At 41.8% G+C, this 16,785-nt stretch overlaps 1 pseudogene; it reads right to left on the bottom strand.

Moving 5' to 3' along the window:
* Positions 1–12,553, bottom strand: part of LOC136866892 (uncharacterized) — a 39,019-nt pseudogene extending 26,466 nt beyond the window's left edge.
* Positions 12,554–16,785: the final 4,232 nt, after the last annotated feature.

Genomic DNA, 16,785 nt, shown 5'->3' with positions numbered 1-16,785 from the left:
CTCGCTCTAAGGACATGGTTCCGTAAGCCTGCTGCACACAAAGGATTTCAAATTATTTGTCGCGTAAAGTGTGGTGCCAAAGTAGTGCGAATTTCCTCTTCTATTGCTCGGGGTTCTATCCTGGACATATGAATGTAACGGTGATCTTCCCGTGTTGCGTTTGTCCTGCACCGGCCCTGGACTCAGAACATCTGTCCTTTCATGTGTTCGTCATTGCCCCTTTCTTCCCCTTACCTCACTTGCTATGCAGCGCTCCACCACACGGGCAGAGTCGAGGAGAGTTGATCCGAACTTATCCGAGTCGCCCCGAGACAAAACGCTGGTCCGAACCGAGCCGAGTCGGACCAGTGCATAGGGCACGAAACCTCTGCGCCTCGGTTTCCACGGGTGATATTTTGGTCGTTTCAGAGGCCCTGCCTTACACGTAATCGTACCAGGCTCATCTTTAACATCTTTATCCAAACTCCCTCAACCTTCGTCCGCAACGATTCGCCGGAGGTTTTCTCACCCTTAGCACAAGTACAGCCCTCGTCAAGCTCACATGAGTTGTCCCCGATTAGCTTAGACGGCCAAGATGCACGTCATCATCGACTTTCTTTAAGTACGTGGTAAGAAGAATAGATTTCCAGTTCACCCACTGAAGAGAAGGAACAACACGGAGAGTTGTTGACACTGATGCTTTCACGGCCCGTAGTTGTAGACATGGGCTCATCAGAAGACGCGAAGCAAAGTTCTCTGTAAAGAGTTCTTGACACGGCGTAACCCCATAGCGGCTAAACGAAAGCCAGTGAGTGTTCAAAATGTGTACCAAAAAAACCAAAAACCAAACCCCATGGCACTACAGCCCTTGAAGGGCCTTGGCCTACCAAGCGACCGCTGCTCAGCCCAAAGGCCTGCAGATTACGAGGTGTCGCGTGGTCAGCACGACGAATCCTCTCGGCCGTTATTCTTGGCTTTCTAGACCGGGGCCGCTATCTCACCGTCAGATAGCTCCTCAATTCTAATCACGTAGGCTGAGTAGACCTCGAACCAGCCCTCAGGTCCAGGTAAAAATCCCTGTCCTGGCCGGGAATCGAACCCGGGGCCTCCGGGTAAGAGGCAGGCACGCTACCCCTACACCACGGGGCCGGCCAAAATGTGTACCACCACAGGCGATTTCCAAAGTGTCATTGTAGAAGAGTAAGTGCTCCAAGTTCTTGCATCCACTGTCGTTGAAGGGTAAGGTTTCTTCTTCGTCTTATTATTGTTATTATTCTTATTCTACTTTATCTCATCCTTTTGCCACGTCACGTACAGTAAGGGTGGTTTTGGTGGATTCTTCTCTTCCATAAATGTCTGTCCAATGCTTCTTCCCTCGTCCAACCTTGTCTTTTGGTCTTCTTCTCCTCCAGGACCCTTCATTTTCCAAATTTCCAGCCTTTTTCCCCATGCAGTCCTCCCCACAGCATCATAGCCCACTTTCTTGAACCTCCTCCTGATCCTCTGGTGTTATCATTCCTTATGCTATCCTTCATTTTAACTCCACTCGTCCGTCACTTCCATCTTTCTCTTTTGCGATCAGCCAAGTTCCTGCACTGTAAAGCATCGCAGGTGTCACCACATATTTGTAGACCTTTCCTTTTGTCCTGCAACTGACCTTTTTATCACACTGTAATCCACTCAATTTCTTCCAGTTCATCCATGCATTATTTACCCTGTGATATATTTCAGTCTCCAGTACTTCATCATTTTCTACATATGAACCCAGATATTCAAACTTCCTCACCAATGGTGGTTCTTCTTCTTGCAGGTTGCTTCCTTCGTACACAATATATTCTGTCTTCATCCTGCACATCCTCATTTCTCTTTCTTCCAGAGCGTTCCTCTTGTAGTTTATCTCGGATCGGTTCGCAGACTACAACGTTGTCGGCAAACATCATGCTCCATGGTGCCATCTTCTTTACATCTTTAACCAGCACATCCAAAAAAATATCGGCTGAGAACAGAACTGTGGTGTAGCCCTACTCTTACTGTAAATTCTTCCGTTGTACCTACACTCCTTCTGACTTGCTTCATCACTAGAGTTAGAAATTTTATGTGCAAAAGTTTGGTTTAAAAAGGTGCAAAAAGTAATTCGAAAAAGGTGGGGGGAAAGGTGCAGATTATAACATCAACAAAGCCACTTTTACATCATATAAAAGGACACAAAATTTACTCGTGTTATCATGGATTAAAAATCTGCATAAAACAATTTCCAGAACACAATGTTATTAAAATCACACGTCCAGAAAACTGTCAAAACAGATAACATTTGAGTCTTATTTTCAGAGAAGTTGCATTACTAAGCAAATACTTATACATACAAAAGGAATGTTCAAGGCCAACAGACACAAGTGGTGCGTATTTTGTTTACAGTCGATATTAAATACCACCGGGCGAGTTGGCCGTGCGCGTAGAGGCGCGCGGCTGTGAGCTTGCATCCGGGAGATAGTAGGTTCGAATCCCACTATCGGCAGCCCTGAAGATGGTTTTCCGTGGTTTCCCATTTTCACACCAGGCAAATGCTGGGGCTGTACCTTAATTAAGGCCACGACCGCTTCCTTCCAACTCCTAGGCCTTTCCTAACCCATCGTCGCCATAAGACCTATCTGTGTCGGTGCGACGTAAAGCCCCTAGCAAAAAAAAATATTAAATACCCTTTCTGTTGCAATATCCTTAACATCAGTGTTTTTGGCTAAGCCCTATTCTAGTATCTGCTTTCCAAAACCATCCAGGCCTTCCTTCACAACAGCCCATTTAAGAAAAGCCATACAGCGTTTAAATGGTTCCAATTAAACACCGCAGCCTTTACGCAAGTACCCCATCTAGTAAGAATTATGGAAGTTGGAAGAGGATGTCCTGTATTTTCACAACATACCTTTCTTTGATAGGAGGACCCTTTTTTTAGCAAGCTCTTAATCCAAGACAGAAATGAATGTACATATGGGTGTTCATGTTTTAGTGCTTTACAAACTTGATGCAATGCATGTGCAATTGAGGTCACGTGCTTTGGTTTACAGTAGATAGGTTTCAGGTTGGCAAATGCCCATAACTTGTAAAATGCTTGGTACGTAAGTACTCGATCATTCCTCCAGATCTCCACACAACACATGCATCACTGAAACTTTGGATCACACTGGTATCGTTGGTTTAATTCAGAAAGTACAATTTAATAGCATGGGTTCCACTTTCTGCCCATTTATGGGTGCTATTGAAATGTATTGCATATATTTGTTTTGCCTGTCACTGGTTTCATCAAGTACAAAATACACTGGTCTGATCTGTTGTCATTTTTCTTCATGCAGAGGCTGAAGGTGTGATTTTCATGAGGTGCTCTCATCTGGAACAGACTTCCCAGTATATTTATGCATGTACGATGTTATAATAGGGTCGTTAAACTTGGAATGAGGAATATCACACGCCACAAATATCTTTGCTGTTTCATCATAAAATAAAAACAAAACACTTGAATTTGAAGAAGCCATTGCCTCACCAATACTGTAAATTGTTGTCGCACTCTTCCCTTACTACACTGTGGTTCCTTATTCTTCGCGTTTTGCGCTAGCTATACGCTACATAACATGATACGTTAGTGTTTTTTCTATCACTTGTTATTGATATATCACAAACATTGCACACGTCGCTCTGAATACCATCTGCACTAAACTGTTTAGCGCTATCACGTATTTTCTCTTTCAGCATACTTGATGGTGATAACTGACAGGATGATGGTAGACAGCAAACACAGTCAAAGCGTATTCTGAACCGTCATTAACAAGGCCGGCAAATAACCAGCTGACGGAGAGCGGCGTAGTTCAACAATCGCCAGATTCGTACTTAAGCTCCTGGTTAGTGCTGTATAGGTAGCCTACGATCCTAGTGGCCATTTGAGTAACTACATAGAACCAATCACGGCCGATTTGATGCGTCGCTCTGGCTAGCTCCTTACCAACCTTGCCAATCGGGTCCACACACTGTAATCGGAGTAGTTACACAGCTCGACACGTGGCGCTGGCGGCCTAACTATTTGCGGTAGAAATCCATACTTCTTTATGGAAAGGATATTGACTTTGCCAATTTATCGTAATTTAGAGTTATGGAGAATGTAACATTGGTTAATACTATTAAAATGAGTAATCCTTAAGGTAACTTCCGTTGATATTTGCCAAAATAATGTCGTGAAATGAAACTTCGGAGAGGTGGAGTAGTCCACCTGACGTTCCTTAACTGTGAGGAAAAATAGTAATCGCTTTTATTGTCGTGGTATTTAGATTCATAGCAGAACTTACCATAATACGTTTTGTCTTCTGATGTTAATCTTGAGATTAAGAGTCATTGTTCAATTAAACTTTAAAATACTTCAAGTGATGCTCACAGGAAGGGGGCTGGACAAAACATAAAAGTCTTACTTTTTTCTATATTCGTTGTATGGATGACATAAATATTTTGACTCAAACATGTTTAAATTTTAATTTCAATATATATAGTTTCAGATTATATTACATTCATAGTCCGACTCGTTGGCTGATGGCCAGCGTACTGGCCTTTGGTTCAGAGCGTCCCGGGTTCGATTCCCGGTCGGGTCGGGGATTTTAATAGCTTCTGATTAATTATTCTGGCTCGGGGACTGGGTGTTTGTGTCCGTCCCAACACATATTCACATAATACACTACCAACCACCACTGAAACACGCAATAGTGATTACATCCCTCCATATTGGGCTGGCGACAGGAAGGGCATCCGGCCGTAAAACATGGCCGAATAAATAAATAAATAAATAAATAAATAAATAAATAAATAAATAAATAAATAAATAAATAAATAAATAAATAAATAAATAAATGTGTGTGTGTGTGTGTGTGTGTGTGTGTGTGTGTGTGTGTGTGTGTGTGTGTGTGTGTGTGTGTGTGTGTGTGTGTGTGTGTGTGTGTGTGTGTGATGCAGTTCGCACCCGCGACCCCACAGGTGTGGGAAAAGCGGTAGGAAAAGAAGAAGGAGATTACATTTCATTCATACGGCACTCATACCACCCACGCCATTGCCCCCATAGAACCATATGACCGCATCATTGTCCCCATAATTTTGAGCTACCGCCATGTAGCACCATACGCCAAGGCGTTCGATGGTATGGGATCTTTTTAGTCTGGAGTCAAATGCCACCTCATCTAGAAGAACGTAGAAAAATAAACTTCAAAGTGGTGGGTGAGCAAATGCTCTTTCGACCGTGCAAGGATCAACTGCAGTCCTCCGTTCCAAAGAATCAAACCAATGGCCTCCCAGGGCCTTGGTGCGTTCGCGACAAAAGGACGGAATATAACACTTAACTAACTTAAAAGCATAAATGAACGAAGGGAAATTTAGGATGCAATGTTTTTTTCCGGCAAAATGACGAGCAAAGAAAGTTTTTAAAAACTATTTATTATTCCCTGATAAAATCACGATTAATTGAAATTAACCCTGAATAATTTTACTATAATGAAAATAAAATATACAATGTCCGATGGACTAAATACAAACTTGGAGATGTCACTCCTTTCATTTAAACAATTAATAATTCATATTTGTTAATATTTATCGATTAAATGTCGAAGTTGTTGGTTCCATTCCCTTCTTGAAATGACAATAAGTATTACATTAGATCATCGGTACAAAATCGTTTTTAAGAACAGAAATATCCTTATAAATGCCACGGTTCTCATTACAAGCCTTCTTCACTATTACAAGAAACGATTATCTATGCGAAAAATTGGAGACAACTTGGTGTGGTCGCCTAACTAATTAATTATACTACTAAATAAATAAACAAAAGAATAAGCGAACACTAGTGGATAAAGTCATAATCATCAAAATAAAATTTGACTGATGTCGGGTCCAGAAATCGAACCCACATCGCAATGAATCCGATGACAAATAACGAGACAGAACTCGTTTTTCTATCCAAACAAAAACAAAATTAAACACAACTCAAGGAGCATATTCAACATGTTTTAAAACAAACTATAGACAATATACGCATGCAACTGGCTGTATAACGTAAAAGAAATATTGTGTGACAAAGAAAATCCATGGTCTGCCTTGGAGTTCGAACCGATGATCACCAAGATGCCATCGACAAACGGGTCTCTAAAAACTCCCTATCTCAATTATTCATAAGGTCAATAAATCAGTAATAATACTGGCGTTCCAGTTATTTAATTTCTTTATAGAAATAAACATGAACGAGTTAAAAATAATACTTTAAATGTAATCGGGTTTATGCGAAACTCCCAGCATCCAGTCTTAATGGACAGGCTTGAGCAATAATATTGGCAGTGACCCTCCTCACAAGGGAAGTGCTAACGCACCCTTTCTAAAATCATAAATCATACAACGTCTAACCACACCAAATAATGGTCGGCCGCAGAATACTTCTTGTCAACAACTCAAGGCGAGTCCAATCGTCTCCCTGAAAGTACATCATCGTAAATAATCTCACTTCAACTGATATCCTCATATCATATTCCAAAGCTCCACTGGCTTATTAATTAACTGCCCTGTTGCAATTCTTTAATTCAATACCAAGCCACTATTCATCTTTTCAATTTCACATCCATGGACTTAGAATATCCAGGTTCACATCCATCCGACTACATAGAATATCTCAGCCTATGTTTTCCTACATTATTCTCATATTACAGAAAATCAAATACTTGACATAAAAGGAAAACATTGATCTAAAATGGGAGGGCGTTTGTTCGTTGTCCAGGCTTGTCATAAGTTACGCATATAATTAACACAGACATCTACGTATTCTTATCATGCAAAATTACATTAAAACAAGAGTGTCCTCCTATCTTCATGATTATTATGCCGATAGTGGCATTTTGAAGACACTGTCACCATGCATTACCAAGATAGGCTTCAATATTCCATAAAATAAAATATACATATCACGGTTTGAAATCATCAATAATACAAATCTATATTTTCCTTCCTAATCTACAGCACTCTCGGACTTACTGATATATTTCCATAAAATCACGCACATGCATTATATTAAAATTATATTTTACAGGCCCGAAATTTTAGCCATATAATAGAATTTCAGTTCCCATCTAGATGAATATATAAACAATTTTTTTTGCTAGTTGTTTTATGTCGCACCGACACAGATAGGTCTTACGGCGACGATGGGACAGGAAAGGGCTAGGAGTGGGAAGGAAGCGGCCATGGCCTTAATTAAGGTACAGCCCCAGCATTTGCCTGGTGTGAAAATGGGAAACCACGGAAAACCATTTTCAGGGCTGCCGACAGTGGGGTTCGAACCTACTATCTCCCGAATACTGGATACTGGCCGCACTTAAGCGACTGCAGCTAACGAGCTCGGTAAATATAAACAATATGAAGACCACTCACAAGTTCTAATTCAAGAATACATGCAATTTACACTATTAATGTAATTTAGGTGATCTACATATTACATAACCGTGCATATAGATAAAAAATTATATTTTCTGTACTTATCATTATGTCGTGAAATCCATGGTTCGGGCGCAGGAAAAGGCCCTTATCGTCGCTTAGCCTCTCATGGCGCTGACGTGGGTCACAAGGTTCGAACCCACTTCTATCCCTGCTGAACACGTTCATAATCCCAGGGTCCTCTTCTTCACTGTAACAACTCTAATGACGTTGAAATAAGTTGCGTCACTCAAAACACAATTTTTCAAAACTGTAACAGAGTTCTCGCGGTTACATTACTTAAAAGCTTTCAATACTATCACTTGGACAAGGTTTCTCACACCACGTATTTGCAAAATGTATATTATCACTCCCGAATACAGGTAAGGTCAGAACACCAGCGGACCGTGGGTTTGCCTTCAATCTTTCGCGTCAAGTGGACATTGTGTCATCATGGCTGCCCTATTTATAACATTACCCCTACACACACAATAGACGGCGGTCAGTCCCCACCACATTTTTTAAATTAGTGGTTCTACGTGTTGTATGACATCGGTAATGCGCTCAAATGTGTGACTCAGATTCTTAAGTACTCTTGTTATGCACGGAACACGCATCGATCGGCGGTTTATTTAAAATTTATTATCAAAATGATGCCTTTACGGGGATCCCCCGTGCGGAGTCTGCGTACTTAGTTGGCGTGGGTTCGCTACTCGTGGTTATATAATCAAATGGTAGCGTATTTTTCCACATGTTAACATTTTATAAACAACTCGAATTTTGGCAGAGGTATATTATGAAAACATATGACATGCCTAGGTTTCCCTTACTGATTGTTATGCATATCTCGAAATCTTACCATACAAATCAAGCTTGCACGTTGGCATTGCCGTGTTTCGGTCATTTTTAGTGGGCGGAGTTATTAGTATTGATTTTCTTTCCTTGTCATTTTTCATAGCTCGCTCTCTATCTAGGGATTCCTCCAGCTATGACGGACTCGTGTTTACCAAGTTAGGGGCGTTGTGCAAACAGATACAACCTAATGCAACTTTCTGCAATATGTACAAGAGAGCTTAACAAAACTTTTCACCGCCTCAAATAATGATTAAATAAATATGTACATGACCGATACGGTCACAATACCTTGCACTAGAATTTTGAATACCGCGTGAATTGGTCATGCGGTTAGGGGCGCGCAGCTGTGAGCTTGCATCCGGGAAATAGTGGGTTTGAATCCCACTGTCGGCAGCCCTCAAGATGGTTTTCCGTGGTTTCCCATTTTCACATCAGGCTGAACCTCAATTAACCCTATCCAGCCCAAATCTATTGTACACATGAAAAAGAAAACTCTTGCTTCAAATAGTTATGAATGAAGTTTCTGGAAAATTTTACGAAAAATTAAGAAAAGAGAACAGTGATTCCAAATGGAATATCAAAGAGTTACTTAGGAAATTTACAGAAAATATGAAAGTTAATTATTCAAATTGGAATCATAGGCCGATTACTTCCCAATTTTGAGTAAATACATTGTAAACTGTTCATTGCTCAGGTAACAACACTTCATACGTTGGCCTTACCGTTATAACAATAAATGGTTCTTACTTGTCAGTATTTAAATGTTAAAGTTCAGGTTTTCTTGGATATAAATGTGTTGTGTTGCCGTCATATAGCAAATACGTCTCCGCCTAAAGAATTATTTTACCGAGCTCGATAGCTGAAGTCGCTTAAGTGCGGCCAGTATCCAGTATTCGGGAGATAATGGGTTCGAACCCCACTGTCGGCAGTCCTGAAGATGGTTTTCCGTGGTTTTCCAATTTCACCTTAATTAAGGCCATGGACGCTTCCTTCCCACTCCTAGTCCTGTTCCATCGTCGCCGTAAGACCTATCTGTGTCTGTGCGACGTAAAGAAACTTGCAAAAAAAAGAAGGATTATTCGATGAAAGAAAATTTAGGGGTAAAAAATACCCGATTAGCGTGATTAGCTGCCACCCCCGGAGGCCCGGGTTTGATTCCTGGCCCCGCCACGAAATTTCAAAAGTGGTACGAGGGCTGGAACGAGGTCCACTCAGCCTTGGGAGGTCAACTGAGTAGACGGGGGATCGATTCCCACCTCAGCCGTCCTCGAAGTGGTTTTCCATAGTTTCCCACTTCTCCTCGAGGCAAATGCGGGGATGGTACCTAACTTAAGGCCACAGCCGTTTCCTTCCCTCTTTCTTGCCTATCCCCTCCAATTTTCCCATCCCCACCCCAAGGCTACTGTTCATCATAGCAGTTGTGGCCGCCTGGGCGAAGTACTGGTCATCCTTCCCAGGTGTATCCGCCGACCCGAAGTCTCACGTTCCAGGACACTTCCCTTGAGGTGGTAGAGGTGGGATCACTCGCTGAGTCCGACAAAAAAGCCAACCCTGGAGGGGTAAACAGATTAAGAAAGAAAGAAAGAAAGAAGATAAATGCCCGAAATAGAAACAGAAAAGTAAGATGAAAGTGCTAACTGCTTTGAGCCACTCCGTAGTTTTGTCCTGGACTACAGAGAATTTGTGAAATGATAGTGTCCCTTTGCTCCTTTTATCCTGTTCGAAATACAAAAAGGCGTAGCAATACATGTTCGAATATCTCCAAACGCAGTTAAAGAAAATCAAATCAGTACACTATTAAAAAGACGATTTGGCCTATAAATTCCAATTCTTGTTTAGGAGGTAGTTGCATCGAGAAATCACTTTGAGCCACTCCTTACATTTGTTCTTGTTTGCAGAAAATTCCTGCTCGAAGTGCAAAAAGGCGCACAATAATGTTACATATTCCTAGATTTATAAACACAATTTAAAAAATATAATCACCACACTACACAATTTAATAAAATACTCACTAGTGCATAACTATCAGCTCTCAATATCAAGCCTACAAGCACCTCATTACGAACACATTGCCAACATTTACGACAGCAAAACAATGTAACTAAAACTGGAAATGCGGCATTTTGCGGTATACAGCTTTCTGTCAGTGACTAGGAGGCCAGCGCTCCAACGGCATTATGGTGAAAATTTCCAATTAGAGCCTTATGCTGGTCTTCACAAGCGATTGTCAAGGCCGGTATAAGGAGCGCAGCGGGGGATCCACTCGGCCGTGAACCAGTCTATACAGACGAAACGTTCGTTTTTTCTTGTTTAATTAGGAATAAAATGTGGCAAAGGAGCCAAAAAATATTACACAATTGGGAAAAGTGCTGGCATAAAAAAGGTGCAAAAATGTAACTAAAACAGAGTTAGGGATGTTCATTTCATGTTTTCTTTCCATTACAAACTAATTTAGGTATTTTAATAGCCAAAAAGACCTAATATGCAGCACCTACAATTCCAGTTTTTTTTTTTTTTTTTTTTTTTTTGCTTTACGTCGCACCGACACAGATAGGTCTTATGGCGACTATGGGACAGGAAAGGTCTAGGAGTTGAAACGAAGCGCCCGTGGCCTTAATTAAGGTACAGCCCCAGCATTTGCCTGGTGTGAAAATGGGAAACCACGGAAAACCATCTTCAGGGCTGCCGAGAGTGGGGTTCGAACCCACTATCTCGCGACTATTGAATACTGACCGCACTTAAGCGCTTAAGCGACCGCAGCTATCGATCTCGGTACCTAAAATTCCTAGTTCTATTCCTCTCTTTCACCACTCTTCTTCTTTTGCTACCGTTTTTCCCACCCCTGTGGGGTCGCGTCTGCGAACTACGTCGGATATGTGGATTTAGCCCTGTTTTACGGCCGGATGCCCTTCTTGACGCCAACCCTGTATGGAGGGATGTGATCGCTATTGCGTGTTAATGTGGTGGTTGGTAGTGTGGTGTGTTGTGTGAATATGATGAGGAGAGTATTGGGACGGACACATACACCCAGCCCCCGAGCCAGAAGAATTAATTAGAAGTGATTAAAATCCCCGACCCGGCCAGGAATCGAACCCGCGACCCTCTGAACGGAAGGCTAGTACGATGACCATTCAGCCAACGAGTCGGACCTCTTTCATCACTCCGCGGGCCTTTAATTCTCACACTTCTCCATAACTCTTGCCTGGCACTCTGTCTTACGCCTTCTCAGATCAATGAAGGTCATTTTATGTAGATCAACCTGAACCTCTCTGACCGGGCGTTTAGGGGCGCGCATCCGGGAGATAATGCGTTCGAACCCCACTGTCGGCAGCCCTGAAAATGGTTTTCCCTGGTTTCCCATTTTCACATCAGGCAAATGCTGAGGATGAACCTTAATTAAGACCACAGCCGCTTCACTCCCACTCCCAGGCCTTTCCTATCCCATCGTCGCCATAAGACCTGTCTGTGTCGGTGCGATGTCAAGAAAATTGTTAAAAATGTACCTCTCTGTGTTCATCACGCTAAAAAGGGCACAGATCCCTCACGAATGATGTAGAGTACTGATCCACTGTTAGCGAGTTCCACGGGAGAAGAAATGAGCTGGAACTACTGAACGTTTCAACGTACTAATGCTAGCAACAGCCAGTGCAATGAGCTGGACACCATTAAGGGTAATTAGATCAGTAACTGCTCCAAATAAAACTAATTTAAATGAATGCCTTCGAGCTGAGCCTTATCCTTGGTGTAATAGCTGGGCCATTACTGTTTCCATATCCGCTGCAGACTAGTTCAAACACAGAAACAGAAGTTCTACTCTCATGTTTGTAGAGCTGAATTTCTTCTCCACCCGTCAAGGATTACATCAATAAGGGGGACTTTGTCCTGCGATCTCTGTAGATCCCTGGTGCACTTGAGCAACCGGCGCTACCGGCTGTGATCGGCGAAGGTGGTGATGGTAGTGATTATTGTTTTAAGAGGAAGTACAACTGGGCAACATCCTCTATTGACACTAATCAGAGGAATAAAATGGAAGGGATCTGATTAAGGTATCCGTAAAAGACAGACAAGAAGCACGAAAGGGGTGAAAATGAAAAACTCCCTAGGCCTCGAATGCTCCAATACAGTTTGGGTCGGAAAAGAACAAGAGTTGACCAAGGGAGATGGGACAGGATAGATATAAATAAGGAGCCTGGCACAAGTAGACTAAGTGGAAGCAATGACAGGACTCACCTAAGAGCCCCATGGTCCCGAAAGTAAGAGCCCCTGGCGGGACGTACCCTATTCCTAGTTTCTGCTCAACGCTTAACGTCCCCATCAGGCGGACTAACGTAGCGTCCACATCACCACAGTCGAGAGGTTTTGAATAGAACCGAGGCTTCTGATACGCAATCTGGTGATTCGAAATTATCCTATACCACCAACTCTACTACCCTGATGGCCAATATTCTAATGGTGGAAATGTTTTCCACCGCCGGGACTCGAACCACGGTCTCAGAATGTGAAGATTTGACAATCATGGCCACATCACGCAACCCACTGTGAGGCTTCATCTCCAACATCCTGTCTCCAAGAACACCAATGGTATAGTTCCTTATTCTGTTTATAGGAAATTGAGCTTCCACGTTGCAAAACAGGTGTCGGGCTTCTCGGACCACAATGGAGGTATTTTGATGCTGACTAGGTTCAAGCACTCTTGAAACTGAGTTCTCTATCAGACGAGTAGTTCTTCGTATTTCCCATGCGACCAACTGCTCGTTCTCGCTGAAGATCTAGTTGACACACTTATCTGTTCCAGATCAGGTGAACCTATGTCACACAAACCGATGACACGTATTCGGGTTCTGTTACCGACGAGGTGTGATGTGAGTGAACCTGCATCACCGAAGGAATGACCTTAGCGTCTTCAAAACCGCTGTAAATCGTTCCCATTGAACTGACATAACAGACGCTACTGTAAAACCGACGCTTCCCAAATCCACGCCACACCAACACAGTCGCAGAAATCCTAACCCAAGCCACGTCAAGGTAAGCTGTCAGAACATTCTAGGAAATAATTTCTCAGGTACTCCTAGAATGCTATAAACGGCAAGAAATAACCCTTTACACAACACTTACTGTCCTCGACTTACAACACACCTCAGGTTAAGTGAATATCACTACCAATACCACTACATTCAATATGATTAAATACCTACTATAATTGTTACATATAAACTCTATTGAATAAATTAAACATGATATACATACTCAATGGCAGTGTTACGGTATATTGCTTACGCTACTCGTGTACCTACAGGTTCTAAAAGAGGTAGAGAATAAATCTCACTTCAGGAGCAAATTACAATTTACTAAAAAGATTAACATCACGTCCGTAACATATTAATACACAGGAAACCATGTCTTTGCTTTTTCTATAGCAACCAAGGAATATACGGAGACAGAAAAACCAAAGAATATAGCGAATTGATAACATCAAAAGGAGATATAAAACATCGGATTGTTATGTAAATATAATATTTAATTCCATTCTGAAAATGAAAAATGTCGCCGAATTGTGCTTTTGATATCTTTGCTTCATGTTGCATATTTTTACATATGCATAGTAATATTACACATTTTACATATTATGTAAAGAATGTAACATATTTGTACGTATCTTGCTAATTATTAAAAAAAATTAAAAATTGTGTCGGCTCGGTTAATCGTTAGACTGTAATAAAATAATTGGCGAATATATTTCAATCAATAAAGTCGGCTTTGTCCGCCGCTGCGATGTAGTGGTTAGTGTGATTACCTGCCATCGCCGGAGGCTCGGGTTCGATTCCCGGCTCTGCCACGAAATTTGAAAAGTGGTACATAAGCTGGAAGGGATCCACTTAGCCTCGGGAAGTCAACTGAGTAGAGGGGGATTCGATTCCCACCTCAGCCATCCTCGAAGTGTCTCCCCAAGGTTCCCACTTCTCCTCCAGGCAAATGCCGGGATGGTACGGTACCTAACTTAACGCCACGGCCGCTTCCTTCCAATTGTCCCATTCCCCCACAGAGCCCCTGTTCAGCATAGCAGGTAAGGCCACCAGGGCGAGGTACTGGTTCTCCTCGCCAGTTGTATCCCTACCCAAAGTCTCAAGCTTGAGGACACTGACCTTGAGGCTGTAGAGGTGGGATCACTCGCTAAGTCCGAGGGAAGAACCAACTCTGGAGGGTAAACGGGTTAAGAAAGAAAAGTTGGCTTTAATTCCTCTTAAAATTAGGGTTTCTAACCCTTTGTGTCTGAAATACAGTAGATCTGATTGTTTCAACTGCATACAACATCCTTCCTCAGAATCTGGGATGGCTGGTGCCTTTCAATGGTTAGAGTTTCCAACAAACTCCGTGCAGTCTTTGTATATTTCACGTTTGGTGGTGAACAAGAAGGCATAAGCGATGGATAGATAGATAGATAGATAGATAGATAAAGACTTTATAATATGTGGTAAAGTTAGGGCTCCTGGCTCTTTCTTACACTTAACCACATTCATATTATTACCTATTAATATTATGAAACTCCGGAAGGAGGTGGGTTCGATTTCCACTTCCGGAGGTTGACATGGGCCTGATGTTCATCAGCCGACACCAGAAATGAGTACCAGGTTAATTCCTGGGGGCAAAGGCGGCCGGGCGTATAGCTAACCACTCTACCCTTTCAAGGGCTTTCATGGACTGTACGGAGATGAAATAAAGAAAAGAATACTATGAAACTGATAAACTTAAAATACTAAGAACTACAAATAACACTAAAGACAAAAATATGAATATAAGTATATACGTATACACACAAAGAAGAAAGAAAAAAATGAACTGCCTACATAATAGAGATTTGAAAAATACTATCTTCAGCACAACTCAAAGAAATACAAAAGCTTACAAAAGTGAGCTTAATAAACACATTAAATGAACTGTAACTAATTGTAATCTTGCAAAACTAGATCTAAGTTAAATACTACTAGCTGTGTGTAGCCTACTTCTAATTAGTAAACACAGTACGGATGTCTTAATTAAATTATTGATATACACTATTAAATCAGAAAATCACTCACTTGTAAGTCCGAAAAAGAGCTTGATCAATCTACGTAGGATGAAAGTTGCAGATTGAAAAGTTACAGAACTAAATTTAATATTTCCTGTAACCGTACAATAATCTCATAACATCATTTTCACACACTCGTTCCACTCATACAGGGACCTTGCTGGAAGGAACTGCTGGTAAGAGGTTTCAAATATACTTTTTAATGCAGCATCCTTGATGTCTTTCGGGAAACCATTCCACCATCCCGAAGCGGTGATAGTGAATGCGATGGCCGGTGTAAAAGAGACACTGAGCGAGTATCATGGTAATCATGGTGACTAAAATTGCTGGAATGATAAGCAGGCATGTCTCCCGAAAGAACCAGCTACACAAGAGTATTTCGATGTAGTTTACGCCTGTCGTCTAGTCGTAGCCAAAATAAAACTCGGGCGTCATACCGTAAATCCATATCATACCTAAGGCAAGCATTTTGAGTCCGTTTTAGTTTCAGGCTTAATTCATTTGTAATATCCGTAAAAAAAATTACATCACAATAGTCGAAAATGGGAAACAATAATGACTGAACAAGTTGAATTTTTAGTAATCGAGGGAATACGATTCTGAACCGTTTTAAATGGTGCAAGTCTCAATACACCTTTTTACAGATATTCGTAACTTGCGCTGACCACTTTAGAGTTTCCGTTTTAGTAACAATAAGATATAAGCAGTATTATTTAAAGTTATGGGAGGAATGAAATTTTGTTTTAAAATGTGAAGATTCTTTGAACCCCCATAATATATTTCACCCAGCTAGATTAAAATATGTACCGATCACTTCCTGCGATGTTGGCGATGTTGGCGATGTTGGACCTAGAAGGTAATTTTATCGGATCAGCGCGAAAACACGGAGAAGTACTTAGTGACACGCTGTGAATCACGATACAAAAACCTTCCCGTACTATTTGTGTTACTTAATAGGAGTTTATTCTATACTAGCACTGTTTGGTAACATATATTAGTTTCATTTTGAGGACGTGAGGGCAACAGGAACTTTGTGTATTGTACTTTGCAATTTACAGTGCTTAACAAACCCAATGGCACTTCAGCCCTTGAAGGGCCTTGGCCTACCAAGCGACCACTGCTCAGCCCGAAGGCCTGCAGATTGCGAGGTGTCGTGTGGTCAGCACGACGAATCCTCTCGGCCGTTATTCTTGGGTTTCTAGACCGGGGCCGCTATCTTACCGTCAGATAGCTCCTGAATTCTAATCGCATAGGCTGAGTAGACCTCGAACCTGCCCTCACGTCCAGGTAAAATCCCTGACCTGGACGGAAATCGAACCCTGGGCCTCCGGGTAAGAGGCAGGCACGCTACCCCTACACCAGGGGGCCGGCACAGTGCTTAACATTATTTTTAAATATTTGAAGTATTT

This window comes from Anabrus simplex, chromosome 3, assembly GCF_040414725.1.
Source record: "Anabrus simplex isolate iqAnaSimp1 chromosome 3, ASM4041472v1, whole genome shotgun sequence".
Classification (NCBI taxonomy): Eukaryota; Metazoa; Arthropoda; class Insecta; order Orthoptera; family Tettigoniidae; genus Anabrus; species Anabrus simplex.
The sequence above is the reverse complement of the archived record's forward strand: the minus strand, read 5'-3'. Positions and strand labels throughout refer to the sequence as shown.